Below are 18,739 nucleotides of genomic sequence, written 5' to 3' on the forward strand. Positions count from 1 at the left end.
AGTGCTTAGAACAGTGCTTTGCACATAGTAAGTGCTTAATAAATGCCATCATATTATATATTATTAGTAGGAGAGTAGTGAGGTGAGGTAGGAGGGGGCAAGGTGATTCAGTGCTTTTGAGCCAAACTTAAGGAGTTTCTGATTGATGTGGAGGTGGATGGACAACCACTGGAAGTTCCTGAGGAGTGGGGAAACATGGACTTAATGTTTCTGTAGAAAAATGACCTGGTCACCAGAGTGAAGAATGGACCGGAGTCGGGAGAGACAGGAGGTTGGAAGTTCAGCAAGAAGGCTGATACAGTAGTCAAGGCAAGATAGGATAAGTACTCTGATTAATATGGGAATAGTTTGGATGGAGAGCAAAGGGCTGATTTGAGCCATGTTGAGAAGGTTGAACAGAGTTTAGTGACAGATTGAATAAAATAGGTGACCAGTTCATTAAGGGCAAGAGATAGCGGAGATGAGGGGTCAGAGCGTTGATGAGGGAGTTAAACAAATTTCATTAATAAAAAAAAAAAAAAACCACCACAATTTCTCTGGGCTATTTCCACTGCTGGGATTTTGGTCTTTTCAATACATGGATCAGATCTGATCCCATTTTTTGCCGTTATCATTCCTGGTGCATTATTTCAATGCTCTCCCTCCAGTAGCATTCAGGATGACTGGTGTCCAAATGTTGAGCATTCAGTTAATCTTCATAGAGATGTCCCTCTTTTCCCAAAGTCAAAGCTTCCTACAGAAACTTCCCTTAGCCAAGTGAACTGGTTCACTGGGACAAGATGGATGGCTCAGAATGACCTCGGTGTGCAGAAGAGTTAAAGTGGAGTTCGGGGAATGTAAATAGTCTGGGAATAGGGGAAAAAAAATGTTACTGTAAATTCTTATGAATTCCAACAAAGCTTGAGTTTACTGTTGTTCCATCTGGGTTCTCACCATGCCAGACCCATCTTATGAGGAAATGCCTGAGCAATTTTGTCCTTAAAGCTGAAAGGATGTTGATGCAGAGGCCAGTTAGAAGTCAAACTATGCCCTCGTTGACTCTTGCCCGATGAACTCTGCACTCATTGATAAAGTGGCAAATGCAAGGGTTCACCCTGTAGCGTGGGTTGCCAACAGCGTGAGGTAGAAACCAAAGGAAGAGAGGGACAGGATGGATAGGGGGGCAAATGACAGCCAGGGATTCTGGGAAATGATTCCTCACTGCGTGGGAATTATTTCACATCTCTCCGAAGGGAATGAAAGTCCCGTGCCACTATTTGGATGTCAGTTGCATCACTGAACAGTAACTCTCTCCAACTGGACATGGAGCAGGGGCCAACAGGGGACTTCTGAAGCCTCAGCTCAAATCCTTCCAAGACTGCCTTTGCCTGCCTGTTTACTAGGGCTCATGGGAAAATGGGTTTATTTAGGGAGGAAGGACAGCGAAGGTAACCTCTGCAGTGTGGCCTCGTGGATAGAGCACGGGTCCGGGAGTCAGAAGAACCTGGGTTCTAACTCCAGCTCTGCCACTTGTTGGCTGTGTGACCTTGGACAAGTCACTTCACTTCTCTGTGCCTCTGTTAACCTCATTTGTAAATTGGGGATTAATGCTGTGAGCCCCACGTGAGACCCTGACTGTGTCCAACCTGATTAGTTTGTATCTACTCCAGCACTTACCTGGCACAGAGTAAGCACTTAAATATCACACATTATTATTATTATTATTCTCCCCCTCTAGACTTTAAGATCATCATGGGCAGGGAATGTGTCCGCTAATTCTTCTGTACGTACTCTCCCAAGTGCTTAGTACAGTGCTCTGCCCATAGTTAAGTACTTAATAAGTACCATTGATTGATTATTATTATTCATCATCCTCAGATAGCTAAGTGCGATATTCTTCTGGGTGGCATGGTGATGATGATGATGGTATTTGTTAAGTGCTTATTATGTGCCGGGCACTGTTCTAAGCACTGGGGTAGATACAAGCTAATCAGGTTGGACACAGTTCCTATTCCACATGGGGCTCAGTCTTAATCCCCCTTTTACAGATGAGGAAACTGAGGCCCAGAGAAGTGAAGTGACTTCAAGGCAGGATAAACAGGGTTGAACACATTGAGCTCACAGGAGCTAACCAGGTCAGACATAGTCCATGTCCCACATGGGGCTCACAGTCTTAAGCCCCATTTTAAAGATGAGGTAACTGATGACCCCCAGAGAAATGAAGTGACTTGTCCAAGGTCACACAGTAGACAAGTGGCAGAGCTGGGATTAGAACCTAGGTTCTTCTATTTCCCAGGCCCATGCTCTATCCCAACCATGGAAGAAAATGGGAGCAGCGGCAGCTCAGTCAGGAATCTGAGGTGTCACCATCACCCCAAGGGCTCCTGGCAACCCCCACCCCTCAAACCCATCACTATCCACCTGAAGAGATGAAACTGTCCTCCCAAGGATGACCAGTCTCGGCTTGGATGGTTTCTGAGACCCCAGCGCTAAAAGAATGGAGGAAATCCATATCGCTGTGGAATGCCCAAACTCATCTGCCTCCTCACATTCCCCAAGATTCAATATTTTTAGCTCCTCGTCGGTCTGTGTGGTGGGGGGGAAATGAAGGTGGGTGTGCGTCACAGGGCTGTTTTTCTCCAGTTTAACTCAGCGGAAGCAGCACGGACAGTTAAGCCGTGCTCACAAATGGTAAAGCCATTTCAAATCCTGATTTCAATGAAAAGCAGCCAGCCGGCTCCTAGAGAAGAACAGAACCTAAAGGAAAAATGTGATTAATGTGCCTGTAAGGTGCACTGAAGGGGGTGGGTCAGGGAAGAAGCTGGTAGGGGGTGGGAGGGAGAGGAGGTGAAATGATTTTGTATTCCAACTAATTGCAGGGAGCAGCATGGGATGGGAGGGGTTCCTGGATGATTTCTGCACTTGGATTTGCACACTTTATTCACCTCTCCTTCAGCCCCACAGCACTTATGCATATATCCATAATTCATTTATTTTTTATTAATGTCTGTATCCCCTTCTGGACTATAAGCTTTTTTAAAATGGTATTTGTTAGGCTTACTATGTGTCAAAAACTGTTCTAAGCAGTGGGGTAGATACAAATTAAGTTGGACATAGTCCCAGTTCCCCACTGGGCTCACAATCTAAGTATGAGGGAGGCCCAGATAAGTTAAATGACTTACCTAAGGTCACACAGCAAGCACTGGGCAGAGTCAGGATTAGAACTCATGTCCCCTGACTTCCAGGCCTGTGTTCTTTCCATTTCTAGACGGTGAGCCCATTGTTGAGTAGGGACCATCTCTATATGTTGCCGACTTGTACTTCCCGAGTGCTTAGTACAGTGCTCTGCACACAGTAAGTGCTCAATAAATACGATTGAATGAATAAATGAATCAGGCCAACCCCTTACTCACACACACTCTCTCTCCTGCTCGGTTCTCCTTCCCCCTTCATATTTGACAGGCCACTGCTCCCCCCCATCTTTAAAGCCCTACTAAAATCACAAGTCTCCAGGAGGCTTCCCTCACTAACTCATCTCCTCATACTTTTCTTCTTCTTCTCCATCACCTCTGCACTTAAGCCCATACCCTCTTAGTACTTATTCCTCACCCCTCCCAGCCCCACAGCACTTACGTACATACCAGTAATTTGTTTATATTGAAGTCTGTCTTCCCCTCAAAAACGAAAGCTCTTTGTGGGCAGGGAATGTGACTGTTATATGGTTTTATTGTACTCTCCCAAGCCCTTAGTACAGTGTTCTGCACACAGAAAGCACTCCAAAACTTCAACTGACATACTAGGATCCTCATCCCAGCCTCGTGGCACTTAAAGGCAAGGATTTTGTCATCTAATTCTATTGTTGTGTGCACTTTCTGAAGCACATAGTACAGTTCTTGGCACATGGTAAGTGCTCAATAAATACCACTGACTGGGAACTGAAATAAAAAAATACCAAATATGTCCATTGTCATATCCATGCCAGAAAGAGGATGGACTACCTGAAAAAGTGGACAAATGGCCACCTTAGCTCCAATGAGGTGACTGTTCCATCAAGATCATCCAATACCCTCGCATCATGTGCAAATCTATATGGTGTTAAGTGCTTACTATGTGTCAGGCAATGTACTAAGCACTGAGGTCGATACAAGACAATCTGTTTTTACACAGTCCCTGTCATTCATTCAATCGTATTTATTGAGCACCTACTGTGTGCAGAGCACTGTACTAAGCACTTGGGAAGTACAAATTGGCAACATATAGAGACGGTTCCTACCCAACAACGGGCTCACAGTCTAGAAGGGGGAGACAGACAACAAAACAAAACATGTGGACAGGTGTCAGGTCATCAGAACAAATGGAATTAAAGCTAAATGCACATCATTAACAAAATAGAATAGTAAATATGTACAAGTAAAATAAATAGAGTAATAAATCTGTACAAACATATACACAGGTGCTGTGGGGAGGGGAAGGAGGTAGGGCAGGGAGGGATGGGGAGGAGGAAAGGAAAAGGGGGGCTCAGTCTGGGAAGGCCTCTTGGAGGAGGTGAGCTCTCAGTAGGGCTTTGAAGGGAGGAAGAGAGCTAGCTCTTAATCCCCATTTTAGAGATGAGGGAACTGAAACCCAGAGAAATGAAGTGACTTACATAATTGTCACACAGCAGAGGTGGCAGAGCCAGGATTGGAACCCAGATCCTTCTGACTCCCAGGACCCTGAATGGGGCAGATATGGGTCTTGTTTAATCAGGCATCAAATGATTAGGTTTTATTAATTAGTTACCAAGAAGGCCAAGGAGTCTTGCCGAAGAATAGGCATTGATTTTATCAAGTCACCAACTTGTTGACTGGCTGAATTAGGTTTATTTTGAAAATATATAGTTACAGGTACTTTGTATGCCATTAAATATGAATACATTCCCAGAGGTAGAGGTGCCTTATGGGTACTGGACAGAGGATGGCCCTAACAGCGAGACTGTCAGAGATAAGACTGGACAAGGGACCATCCTAGTCTTGCATGGCCTGGCCAGCCTTCCTCTGTGGGAGTTTAATTCTAGAGCAGCCAAGGGATGAGCCCATGGATGAGCCATGCCCTGAGCGGTGGGAAGGGGCCGGAGGAGAGGGGAGATGCCCATTTCCTGCCCCTTCCTCTGGTGGAGCCAGAGATGGCCCAGCTCTCTGCCCCATGGGATGAAGGGAGGCTGAGGTGGGGGTGGGCAGCAAAGAGAATCAACAATCCATACTGGCCACACTTCTCCCCTCCCCTCATCAGGACAAGTCCTCCCTGCTTAGTGGCAATCAACCAGGGCCAACCCTGAAGATCCAGAGAAAGTACCACAGTTCTCATGGTAACAGATTAAAAAAAAAAACACCAAAAAACCTTCCACAAGCAAGAAAGATGCATTTTGACCTGAAATAAAAATAGTCAATGGCTAAGATGTTAAAGAGGAGGAAAAACACCACCAGGCATGTCTGCATGACTCACTGCTGACTTCTCCCAATTAGATGCTATTAGATGCCAAATAAAGCTCCCAAGAATATTGGAATGCCAAGCCATAAGGAGGCTGGACCAAACCCTCATTGCAGCTCACATCTGACTCTTTTCTTTCCTTTTCCCTAACAGCCCAGGACCCCCGAGACACCAGTTTAGAGGCCAGGGCTTTGCTTTCCTCTCTGTGAGGGCAATCACAGTTCAAGAGGAGACCTTAGGGTATCATCTGATCCATCACCCTGCCTCTACCCAGGATTTTACCCATTCTTTCCCAGCATGGCAAAAACAAATCGATCAAAAGTATTTATTGAACACCTATTGTGTGCATGGCACTGTACTAAGTACTTGGGGGAGTACAATATATTGGCTGGGGAAATCTCCTCCCCTGGAGAACTGACCACCCCTGGAGAACTGTATATATGTTTGTACATATTTATTACTCTATTTATTTATTTTACTTGTACATATCTATCCTATTTATTTTATTTTATTAGTATGTTTGGTTTTGCTCCCTGTCTCCCCCTTTTAGACTGTGAGCCCACTGTTGGGTAGGGACTGTCTCTATATGTTGCCAATTTGTACTTCCCAAGCACTTAGTACAGTGCTCTGCACATAGTAAGCGCTCAATAAATACGATTGATGATGATGATGACCTGCTCACCTGCCCGGATCCTATGTTATCTTCCCTAGGAAGCTTTCTCAGACAAATCTCTCCCCTCCAGACTCTTACCACCCTTCCCTTCTGCCTCAACTAAACATCTGAAAAGCAGCATAGCCTAGTGGATGGAGCCCAGACCTGGGACTCGGAAGGACCTGGTTTCTAATCCTGTCAAATGTCTTTAGTGTGACCTTAGGCAAGTCACTTCACTTCTCTGGGTCTCAGTTCCCTCATCTGTAAAATGGGGATTATGACAGTGAAGCCTATGTGGGACAGGGGCTGGGCCCAACCTGATTAGCTTGCATCTCCTCCAGTGCTTAGTACAGTGTCTGGAGCATAGTAAGCACTTAAATGCCATTAAATAAAAAAATACAGGCCCAGAATTCTCTGCTGCCCCTGATCCCGAATGTAAAGGGATGAAGCCAGATTTCCTGGTCCACCCTTGACTCCCCACCTTAACAAGAGGCCACCAAAAACAAATGTCTTGATGACCAAGGGAGGCAGCTCTGAAGTCAGTTTAACCACGTGGCCTTATGTGACCTGACTGATGGTGCTGATTGGCTTGAGGCCACGGTGACACACTCCAAGGCATGCCAAGTGTGATTCAGCCTGGAGGGTTCAGGAGCCCAAGGCGTTCCGCCTCCCTGAGGCCCTTTTGGCACATTGAATTTCCATCCCGAATTACATAGTTTAGGACCTCCATGATTTTGTCCTTCTTCAGAAACATCGTGAGAGAGAAGGGGGATCTGGGAGTTCTTCAGGATGCTGAGAAGCAGTGTGGTCTAGTGGATACAACGGGGATCAGAAGTACCTGGGTTCTAATCCCATTTCTGCCACTTGTCTGCTATGTTACCTTGGGTGAGTCACTTCACTTTCCTGGGCCTCAGTTCCCTTATCTGTAAAAAGGGGATTAAGACAGTGAGGCCATATGGGAAAGGGGCTGGTTCCAACCTAATTAGCTTGTATCGCCTCCAGTGCTTAGTACAGTGCCTGACACATAATAAGCACTTAAATATCATTTTTAAAAAAGGTTATTCGAAAGGCAGTCTGGACCAGAGTCTGTTCCAGATTTTAAAAAGTCTTGATTCCTCTCTTATTGGTAATCTTCTCCAGGGTCAGCTAATCTCCAACCCAGATGTGTGAACAACTAAGTACTTGTTGTGGGTTGTTTGCAGATAATAGCAACAAGGATCCCCAAACTTTCCAAGCATCTGGTTGCCAAGAGGAGCCATCAAACTATTGGAGGCAAGGTGATCTCAAGGCAAACACAAACTACCACCTCCAGATCAATCATATTTATTAAGCACTTACTGTGTGCAAGAGCACTATACTAAGCACTTGGGAAAGTACAATATAACAAGAGTTGGTAGATATGCTTCCTGCCCACAATGAGCTTATAATCTATTCATTCAGTCATATTTATTGACTGCTGTGTGCAGAGCACTGTACTAAGCACTTGGAAAGTACAATTCAGCAACAAATAGAATCCCTATCCAATGGGCTCACAATCTAAAAGGGAAATCTAAAAGGAAAGATAGAAATGAATATACATAAATTATGGATGTTTACTAAAGTGCTGTGGGATTGAGGGAGGGATGGATAAGGGTGCAAATCCAGGTACAAGGCTGATGTAGAAGGTCGTAGGAGAAGAGGAAAGGAGGATCATTCAGGGAAGGCCTCTTGGAGGAGATGTGCCTCCAATAAGGCTTTGAAAGTGGGGAGAGTAATAGCTTATGGAATTTGAGAATTTGAAGAGGGACGGTGTTCCAGGCCAGAGGCAGGATGTGGGTGGGTGGTCGGCGGAGAGATAGAAGCATGGAGGGATAGTGAGTAGGCTGTCATTAGAGGAGCAAACTGTGTGGGCTGTGTTACAGTAGAAAAATCAGGGAGATAAGATAGGAAGGGACAAGGTGATTGAGTGCTTTAAAGCCTGTGGTAAGAAGTTTCTGTTTGATGCAGAGGTTGATGGGCAACCATTGGAGGTTCTTGAAAAGTGGGGAAATACAGACAGAACATTTCTGTAGAAAAATAATCTGGGCAGCTGACTGAAGTACTCCTGGAGTGGGGAGAGACAGGATGCAGGGAGGTGAGCAAGGAGGCTGTTGCAGATGCCTGGTGCCATGCTTAGTTCCCAGGAAGCACCACCTTTCCATAAACCCAATTTTCCTCTTCCCCTATAAGGTTGGACTGAGGGTGGGGTGACCTCAGGAAGCAAGTAGTCCCCTTAAACCAAAAGGGCTCCAACTCTAGAAAAGGTTCAGGTCTTAGCTCCTGGCAAAGCTGGAAGGAACATCAGGAGGTGAATTGCTGGGTGGTGATTGTCTTTTCAGCGATCAATCATTCAATCATTAGAAGCAGAGCAAGCAGCATGGCCTAGTGGATTACAGAACAGGCCTAAAAAGTTCTCTAGCAATTTTTCTGCTGTGTGACATTGGGCAAGTCGCTTCACTTCTCTGTGCCTTTTATCTAATCTGTAAAATGGGGATTAAGATTCCGAGTCCTATGCGGGAGAGGGATTGTGTCCAACCTGATTAACTTGTTTCTACCCCAGTGCTTTGTACAGTGCCAGGCACTTTGCAAGCACTTAAATACCATTGACAAAAAAATCATATTTACAGAGTGCATTCGGTTCCACCTTAACAGCATGGCTAAATCCACCCTTTTCTCTCCAAACTGCTACCACATTAATTCAGTCACTTATCCTATCCTGCCTTAATTATGCATCAGCCTTCTTGCTAACCTCCCAGCCTCCAGTCTCTACCCACTCTAGTCCATAATTCACTCTCCTGCCCAGATCATTTTTCTACAAAAATGCTCAGGCCACGTTGCCTCACTCCTCAAGAAACTTCAGTGGTTGCCCATCCACCTCCGCATCAAACAGAAACTTCTCATCATTGGCTTTAAAACACTCAATCACCTTGCTCCTTCCTACCTCACCTGGCTACTCTCCTACTCCAACCCAGCCCGCATATTTCACTCCTCTAATTCTAACCTCCTCACTGTACCTTGATCTATCTTGCTGCTGACCCCTCACCCACGTCCTGCCTCAAGTTGGGAACCCCCTCCCTCCTCTTATCCAACAGAGACTTATTGAAGACACATCTCCTACAAGAGGACTTCCCAGATTAAACCCTTCTTTCCTCTTCTCCCATTCCCTTCTGGGTCACCCTGATTTGCTCTCTTTATTCATCTCCCCTCTCAGCCCCACAGCATTTACATACATGTCTGTAATTTATTTATTTCTATTCATGCCTGTCTCCCCCTCTAGACTGTAAGCTCATTGTGGGCAGGGAATGTATCTGTTTATTATTACATTGTAACTCTCCCAAGTGCTTAGTCCAGTGCTTTGCACACAGTAAGTGCTCAATAACTACGATTGACTGATTAAGCGCTTGGGAGAGTACAATATGACAAAGTTGGCAGACACATCCCCTCAAGGGATGGAGGCTTCACACAAGCTTCCTTCTCCACTGGAACTAATTGGATGGGTAGGGAATCCTATCAGGGTACCTACTGAACTTGAAGTCTTGTTTGGGAGGATCAGAGAGGGATGCCACTGGGCTTTCCCACCCCCTCTTTTGTGCTTAGGTCTTTCACTCCTGAAAACTTCTCAAATCCCCAGAATATTTATAATTTCTGTAATGTCATATCCCTCCTCAATTACTGCCTCAGCCTCATTCATTCCTTCATTCAGTCATATTGATTAAATCCTTACTGTATGCAGAGCACTGCACTAAGTGTATGGGAAAGCATAATACAACAATAAAACGTGACAGTCCCTGCACACAATGAACTCACCGTCTAGAGGCAGGGGGAGAGAGACATCAATACAAATAGACATCAGTATAAATAAATAACATATATACAAAAGTGATGTGGGGCTGGGAGAGGGGGGAAAAGCAAAGAGAGCAAGTCCAGGTGATGCAGAAGGGAGTGGGAGTTAAGGGAAAGTGGGGCTTAGTCTGGGAAGGCCTCTTGGAGGAGATGTGCCTTCAGTAAGGCTTTTAAGTGGGGGAGAGTCATTGTCTGGCAGATTTGAGGGAGGAAGGCGTTCCAGGACAGAAGGATGACTGGGCTAGGGGTTGGCATCAAGACAGGTGAGATGGAGGCACAGTGAGAAGGTTAGCAGTAGAGGAGTGAAGTGTGCAGGCTGGGTTGGAGAAGGAGAGAAACCTCCTTCACTGACCCCTTCCCTCTCCTCCCTGGATCATTTTTTCTAAAAAAAACCCCAAAATCATCCAAAAAAACCCATTCTGCACATATCTCAAAAACTTCCACTGGCTGCCCATCCCTCTAGACTGTAAGCCCCTTGTGGGCAAGGAACATGTCTACCAACTCTGTTGTACCATCCCAAAATACCTAGTTCAGTGCTCTGCCCACAGTAAAAGCTCAATTCCATTAACTGGCTGATTCATCTGTCCTTTGAGCCTAAGCTCCTTTTCACCGGCTTTGAGGCACTCCACTGGCTCTCTCCCTCCTACCTATCCTAGCATTATTAAAGCCATGTCTTCTCCAAGAGGTCTCCCCCAATTAAGCCCTCTCTTCCCCAGCTCACTCTCCCAACCACATCTTCTATGTACTTCAACCTGTGACTTTTGGATAATTAATATTCACTCCACCCCTAATCCCACAGCACCTATGTAAATACCTTTAAAATGTTTATTACTAATTACTTATTCATTCATATTAAATGTCTCTCATCCTCTCTAGACTGTAGGCTCATTATGGGCAGGGAACATGTCTGCTAATTTTGTTGTGTTGTACTCTCCCAAGTGCTTAGTACAGTACTTTGCTCATAAGCACTGGGCCTCAGTGATCTCATCTGTAAAATGGGGATTAAGATTGTGAGCCCTATGTGAGACAGGGACTGTGTCCATACCGATTATCTTGCATCTACCCCAGCGCTTAATACAGAGCTTGGCACATAGTAAGTGCTTAACAAAATACCACCATTATTACCTACCCCAAAGGTTAGTACAGTGTTCGGCAAAAAGTAAGCATTTAAAAATACTTTAAAAAAATACCAATGATTGATTGATTTACAACCAGTTTTGTTAGGAAATACCAGCAACTCAATAACTCTTCCCAGGAAGTAAAAGATGTCAAACTGTTTTAGGGAGTTGTGGTTTTGGACCTTGAAAGAGCTCAGGGCGAGGCACATCTTCTCCTCTCATGCCCCTGTGGGAAGAGACCAGGCCTTGAAGGCCACAGCCAAGATAGGCAAACAGAGCAGGTTAATGAATGACAAGAATCTGGGTCTAGGATTCTTGTCTTGTTCTATTAAGTTCTAGTTGCCTAAGCCTCTCAGCATAGGGTGCAGGTTGCAGCCTTGGAGTAAGGGGGAGAGAGGGGCAGAATGGGTGTATCCTCACTCCTTGGGATAATAACCGTGGTATTTGGTAAGCGCTTACAGTGTGCCAGGCACTGTACTAAGCACTGAAGTGGATGCAAGCAAATCAGGTTGGACACAGTCCCTGTCCCACATGGGGCTCATGGTCTTAATCCCTATTTTACAGAGGAGGTAACTGAAGCCCAAGGTCACACAGTAGACAACTGGCAGAGCTGGAATTAGAACCCACAACCTTCCGATTTCCAGGCCTGTGCTCTATCCATTATGCCATGCAGAGTTCCCGAGGGAGCCCAGAGACACTCTTGACTGGCCACAGTGCATATCATGGGGCCAGGGGTTTTTTCTCAAGTTAGCCCCAGAGCCAAAACGATCTCCTACACTTCCATTGGCAACCCTAACAATGAGACTTGGATTCAGTCATTCATTTGTATTTAATGAGCACTTAAAATGTGCACTGTACTAAGCGTTTGCACTTGGATATCTTCTGCACAACAGCTGCAGACGTACACTTTTAGTTTGCCTGGGTAATTGGGCTGCCACAATTTTATCTAAATTTGGATAACTGAAGCATGAGGGTATTCCTGCTGCATTAATGCTGCAGTCAGCCAGCAGTATTTATCGAGCACTTACTGCAGAGTTACTACTAATAATAACTGTAATAATAACTAATAACTGTAATAATAACACAAGTGCTTAGTACAGTGCTCTGCACACAGTAAATGCTCAATAAATATGACTGAATGAATGTGGTATTTGTTAAGCGCTTACTATATGCCAGTCACTGTCCTAAGCACTGGGGTAAGTGCAACATAATCGGGTTGGACACAGTTCCTGTCCCACATAAGGCTCACAGTCTCAATCCCCATTTTATAGCTGAAGGAACCGAGGCACAGAGAAATGAAGTGACTTGCTCAAGGTCACACAACAGGAGTCTCTTCCTCCCTTCAAAGCCCTATTGAGAGCTCACTTCCTCCAGGAGGCCTTCCCAGACTGAGCCCCCTTTTCCTCTCCTCTTCCCCACCCCCACAGCCCTACCTCCTTCCCCTCCCCACAGCACTTGTATATATGTGCAGATTTATTACTCTATTTTACTTGTACATATTTACTATTCTATTTATTGTTAATGATGTGCATATAGCTTTAATTCTATTTGTTCTGACGATTTTGACACCTGTCTACATGTTTTGTTGTCTGTCTCCTCCTTCTAGACTGTGAGCCCATTGTTGGGTAGGGACCATCTCTATATGTTGCCGACTTGTACTTCCCAAGCACTTAGTACAGTGCTCTGCACACAGTAAGCACTCAATAAATACGATTGAATGGATGAATGAATGAATGAAAGTGGCAGAGCTGAGAGTAGAACCCAGGTCCTTCCGACACCCTGGTCCTGGTCTATCCACTAGGCAACGCTGCTTCTCTAAAGGCCACTTCCTGAATGAACTCTGAGAGTACCCAAAGCACATCTGGGATGAGAGGTATGGGAAGCCACTTCCCATTTTCCTTTCCTTCAACTAGGGGAGACAGTGGGGCCTAATGTTCAGAGCACTGGACTGAGATTCACCAGAAGTAGATTTTGGACCCTGCTCTGCCACTGGCCTGCTGGGCAACCTTGGGAAGGTGGCATAACCTCTCTGACCTTAGTTTCATCATTTGCAAGAGACCTACTGGTGGTGAAGGCTCTTAAACTGTGAGCCCCATGTATCCTGGGGACTGCGATTATGTACCAACTATGGTGCTTTGGCAGATAGAAAGCGCTTAATATCATCATTACCACATTTGATTAAAAACTGAACACTGAAGCCTATGTCTCATTTCCTGGAAACTTGTGAAAAAAGTTAGTAGTGTAAATTCGATTACCAAATCTGGTGTATTGTACACTCCTAAGCGCTTAGAGAAGCAGCACGGCTTAGTGGAAAGAGCACGGGCTTGGGAGTCAGAGGTAGTGGGTTCTAATCCCAGCTCCATCAATTGTCAGCTGTGTGACTTTGGGCAAGTCACAACTACTCTATACCTCAGTTACCTCATCTGTAAAATGGGGATTAAGACTGTGAGCCCCACCTGGGAAAACGTGATAACCTTGTATCTCCCCCAGCACTTAGAACAGGGCTTGGTGCATAGTAAGCACTTAAATACCATCGTTTTTATTATTATTAGTGCAGTACTCTGCAAACAGGAAGTACTCAATCAGCAGCATGGCCTAGTGGAAAGAGCCTGAGAGTCTGAAGACCTGGTTCTAATCCCAGCTCTGCTACTTGTCTGCTTGTGACTTTGGGGAACTCACAACTTCTCTGGGCCTCAGTTCCCTCACCTGATTCATACCTGCTCTCCCTCCTAATTAAATTGTGAGTCCCATGTGGGTCCTGATTATCTTCTATCTACCCCAGTGCTTAGTACAGTTTGACATATAGAAAGCACTTAAATACCACAGTTATTATTCATAAAGATAAATACCACTGATGGATTGATAGTGCAGGATAGCTTGACCAACTTCGACCTCTAACTCCATGAAATTGAAAGCTCATTTCCACTCCCTGCACATGCTACTGAAGCACCTCGTGAGATGAGCTTTTTTTCAACTGGAGCAGAGGCCCCATCTACAGCCTTTTATTAAGCACTGTACCTTATACATATGCTCTGGACTGTAAGCTTGCTGTGGGCAGGGAATGTCACTGTTGCTGTATTGTACTTTCCCAAGCACTTAGTACAGTGCTATGTACACAGTAAGTACTCAATAAATACAATTGAATATACTGAAAGTAAAAAGGTTTCCTGTCCACTGGAAGTTTGTAATCTAAGGGAACAAAGAATCACAATGGGAATTTTCACTGGCTCACTGCCTTCAGAGTGTTCATATTCCCCCAAGGAACCAGTTTACTTCGGTCTCTGGTAAAGACCTCCCAGCCCCATAGCACTAATGTCCATATCTGTAATTGTATTTATTTATATTAATGTCCATCTCCCCCTCAATTTATTCAATCATATTTATTGCATGCTTATTGTGTGCAGAGCACTGTACTAAGCACTTAGTACCCCTCTAGACTGTAAGCTCGTTGTGGGCAGGGAATGTGTCTTAGAGAAGCAGCATGGTTTGGGCCTGGAAGTCAGAAGGTCATGGGTTTTAATCCCAGCTCTGCTGTTTGTTGGCTGTGTGACCTTGGGCAAGTGACTTCATTTCTCTGAGCCTCATTTACCTCATCCACAAAATGGGGATTGAGACTGTGAGCCCCACTGTGGGACAGGGATGTGACCAATCTGATAAACTTGTGTCTTCCCCTGCACTTAATAATAATAATAATAATAATAGTATTTGTTAAGCGCTTATGTGCCAGGTACTGTAGTAAGTGCTGGGGTGGATACAAGCAAATCGAGTTGGACACAGTCCCTGTCCCATGTGAGGCTCACAGTCTCAATCCCCATTTTTCAGATGAGGGAACTGAAGCACAGGCAAGTGAAGTGACTTTCCCAATGTCACACAGCAGACAAGCGGTGGAGCCAAGACAGTTCAGAACCTGGCTCATAGTAAGTACTTCACAAATACCACAGTTAGTTATAATTGTTATATTGTACTCTCCCAGGCGTTTAGTACAGTGCTCTGCACAGTCAGAGCCCAAGAAGTACGATTGGCAGGACGAGGTGAGGAGTGAAGCTGTTTGGCTGCCTTGGGGGCCCCCTGGTAGCCACGGAGACTCCCTGCACACAGTCAGCTTTGGACAATTGCTCAGTTTACCCACTGGTTTACTCACAGCCTGGACCCCAGCTTAATTGACACCTCAGGTCCCAAAATACAATAGAACCTCCCCTTAATTCTCTTGGACAGAGAAGCAGCATGGCTCAGTGGAAAGAGCCCGGGCTTGGGAGTCAGAGGTCATGGGTTCAAATCCCCATTCTGCCAATTGTCAGCTGTGTGACTTTGGGCAAGTCACAACTTCTCTGTGCCTCAGTTCCCTCATCTGTAAAATGGGGATTAAGACTGTGAGCCCCCTGTGGGACAACCTGATCACCTTGTAGCCTCCCCAGCGCTTAGAACAGTGCTTTGCACATAGTAAGCACTTAATAAATGCCATTATTATTATTATATCTGTTGAGAGACTGAAGCTGAGTCTGAAGAGAAGCAATGCAGTCTATAGTGCATAGGGCACAGACTTGGGAGTCTAAAGAACTTAAGTTCTAGGCCCTACTCTGCCACTTGTCTATGTGACCTTGGGCAAGTAACTTCACGTCTCTGGGTCTTAGTTACTTCATCTGTAAAATTGGAATTAAGACTGTAAGCCTCATCTGAAATAGGGTAATACCTGATTACCTTGTATCAGCCTCAGCACTTAGAAAGATGCTGGTATATAGCAAGTGCTTAAATACCTTTGAAAAAAAAGTTACCATATTTATTGGTCAGAGAATGTGCCTACCAACCCTGATATAGTGGACTCTCCTGAGCACTTAGTACAGTGCTCTGCCAACTGTAAGCACTTAATATAATTGATGATTAGAAGCTGCCCATTTGGGGGAGGAAAAAAAAATTCAGGGAGGATGTGGGGGGTGAGGGGAAGCAGAGAATGGTACCAAAAGGCAAAAACAGATCAGATCCTGGGGCTTCAAAAATAGACTCGTCAAGATGGTCCCAAACTAAGACAGAAATGTTGAGAAAAAAAACGAAGCCAAAAAGATCTTTTTTTAAAAAAAAATTATCTACATGCATCTCCTGGATGGTTTTGGAATGAAATGTTAGGAATGAATGCCACATTCTAGTTCTTTCTCAAGTAAATGCCTGAAATTCTAGGGCAGTTTTCAAAGTTTCCAGCATGTGCATTTTCCAAGAGAAGGTTAAGGCATGAAATTTCTGAGGTGAATGACCCAGAGAGAGACAACAAAATGCTGTCTCTGGAGGGACAATGGTAATGGAGGTGACCCCCATCAGGAGAGCTGGGAGGGGTCTGCTGGACACCAAGAAAAAGCTTTAAGAAAAATCTTCCAAAAAATCCTTTTTTTTTTAAAATCCAGTGACTAAGTCTCCCTCTAAACTTCTCTATGGTTTACCAAAAGCATCCAGCTCCCATTAGTAAGAAAGGAGATATGGAAGTGGGGACGGGGGAGTGGGGAAGTCTCATCATCTCTGGACTGTAAACTCCCTGTGGGCAGGGAACTTGTCTGCTAAGCCTGTTGTATTTTGCTCTCCCAAGCATATAGTGCAATGCTTGGCCCATAGTAAGCACTCATTAAATATGATTGATTGATCAGACTGCATCCACAGCCTCTTCTCCCCCTAACCTCCACTCCCAAAACTTATATCTTGAGAAATTCTTAACTGCATCGCCCTGACTTGCTCGTATTGTTCTATCCCCATCCCAACCCCACAACACTTATGTCCATATCTGTAATTTATTTCTATTAAAGTCTGCTTCCCCACCTCTAGACCATAAGCTCATTGTGGACAGGAACTTTGTTTATTGTTCTATGGTATTCATTCATTTATATTTATTAAGGACTTACTGTATGTAGAGCACTGTACTAAGCTCTTGGGAAAATACAATACAGCAATAAAGAGTGACAATCCCTTCTCACAGTCTGGGGGGGCAGGTGGGGGGGAGACAGATATCAATATAAACAGACATCAGTGTAAATGAATAAAATTACAGATATATACATAAGTGCTGGGAGGGGGGCAGAGGACAAAGGGAGAAAGTCAGGGTGACACAGAAGGGAGTAGGTGATGAAGAAAAGTGGGGCTTAGTCTGGAAAGGCATCGGAGGAGATATGCCTTCAGTAAGGATTTGAAGAGAAGGAGGGTAATTGTCTGGCAGATTTGAAGATTTGTACCCTCCCAAGTGCTTAGGGCAGTGTTCTGCACACAGTAAGCGCTAAATAAATACAATTGAATGAATAAGAAAAGATTGGTTGACTGTCAGGGTGATAAAATCCTGGAGTCAACCACTGGGGAAGATTGTGGAGTCTCATCCCTTCCTGGGGGACCATTAAAAATGCAGAACACACACAGTTCTGAGCAGGTGGAGTCAGAGGTCTGGCCCTGATGACTGACCAACTTAAAGACCATATACCCTTCTGGATTCTTTGATTCCTTAAGACACTGAAAGGCAGCATGGCCTAGTGGGAGAAGAACAGGTCTGTAAAATCAGGTCTCTTGGGGTCTAATTCTGGCTCTGCCACTTGCCTGCTGGGTGACCTTCAGCAAGTCACTTCACTTCTTTGGGTCTCAGTGTCCTCAACTGTAAAATGGGGATTAAATACCTGTTCTCCCTTCTGTTTAGACTGTGAGCCCCATGTGGGACAGGGACTGTGCCTGACCTAACTTAATAGCTATCCCAGTGCTTAGAACAGTATTTGACTCATAGTAAGCACTTAAATCCCCTCTCAGAGTTGCACCTGGAGAGTTTCCAGTACTCTCCCAGTCTTGACTATGGGAGGGAGAGTTAAGCAGAGGCCTACCCATTCCATTCTTAGCTTGGCCAGTGGCTAGTGAGTGGCAGACAACCTGCTACAAGTCAAAACTCCTCTGTGCTGGGCAGCAGCAGCATGGGAGAGAGTCAAGGGCGGAGACTCAAGTTTACTGCATGGAAGGAGGCTTTTTTTTTTTTTTTTACCATGAAAACTCTATTGATACACTACTAGAATGATTGCAGATGGAGGTGGTGCGTTTTGGGAGAGACATGTCCCTGGTGTCCCTATGGGTTGGAGACAACTCAACATTGTAGGACAAGACAAGTACTTATTTTATTTGCATGAAAATTAATAACTGCATCCTACTGAATCTTGAATCCTACTGATTCTTAGTGCAAATGTATACAATACCATAAGAGAATGGGATGTTTTCTCACAGAGCCTAGTAGGATTTCTGCCAACAGAGAAGCAACGTGGCCTAGTAGCTAGACCACGGGCCTGGGAGTCAGAAGGGGCTGGGTTCTAATCCTGGCTCCTCCACTTGTCTGCTGTCTGATCTTGGGCAAGTCACTTCACTTTTTTGGGCCTGTTCCTCATCTAGTAAATGGGGATTAAATGTAAAATGGGGTATAAATTCCTGTTCTCCCTCACCCTTAGACTGTGAACCCTGTGTGGGACAGTCTGTGTAGGACCTAATTATACTTTATCTACCCCAATGCTTGGCCTGTCTTGTCTTACGCCATCGAGTCATCTCCGATCCATAGCAAGATCATGGACACATCTCTCCCAGAATGCCCCACTTCCATCTGTAATCGTTCTGGTAGTGTCTTCATAGAATTTTCTTGGTAAGAATACAGAAGCAGTTTACCATTGCC

General features: G+C 44.9%; 1 non-coding gene across 1 annotated transcript; it reads left to right on the top strand.

Moving 5' to 3' along the window:
- Positions 1-17,831: 17,831 nt before the first annotated feature.
- LOC119946244 lies at positions 17,832-17,969 on the top strand. Its single transcript, XR_005456352.1, has one exon. It is a non-coding gene; the product is annotated as a small nucleolar RNA SNORA7 (small nucleolar RNA).
- Positions 17,970-18,739: the final 770 nt, after the last annotated feature.

The sequence above is a fragment of the Tachyglossus aculeatus genome, chromosome 26 (genome assembly GCF_015852505.1).
Source record: "Tachyglossus aculeatus isolate mTacAcu1 chromosome 26, mTacAcu1.pri, whole genome shotgun sequence".
In the NCBI taxonomy this organism is placed as follows: domain Eukaryota; kingdom Metazoa; phylum Chordata; class Mammalia; order Monotremata; family Tachyglossidae; genus Tachyglossus; species Tachyglossus aculeatus.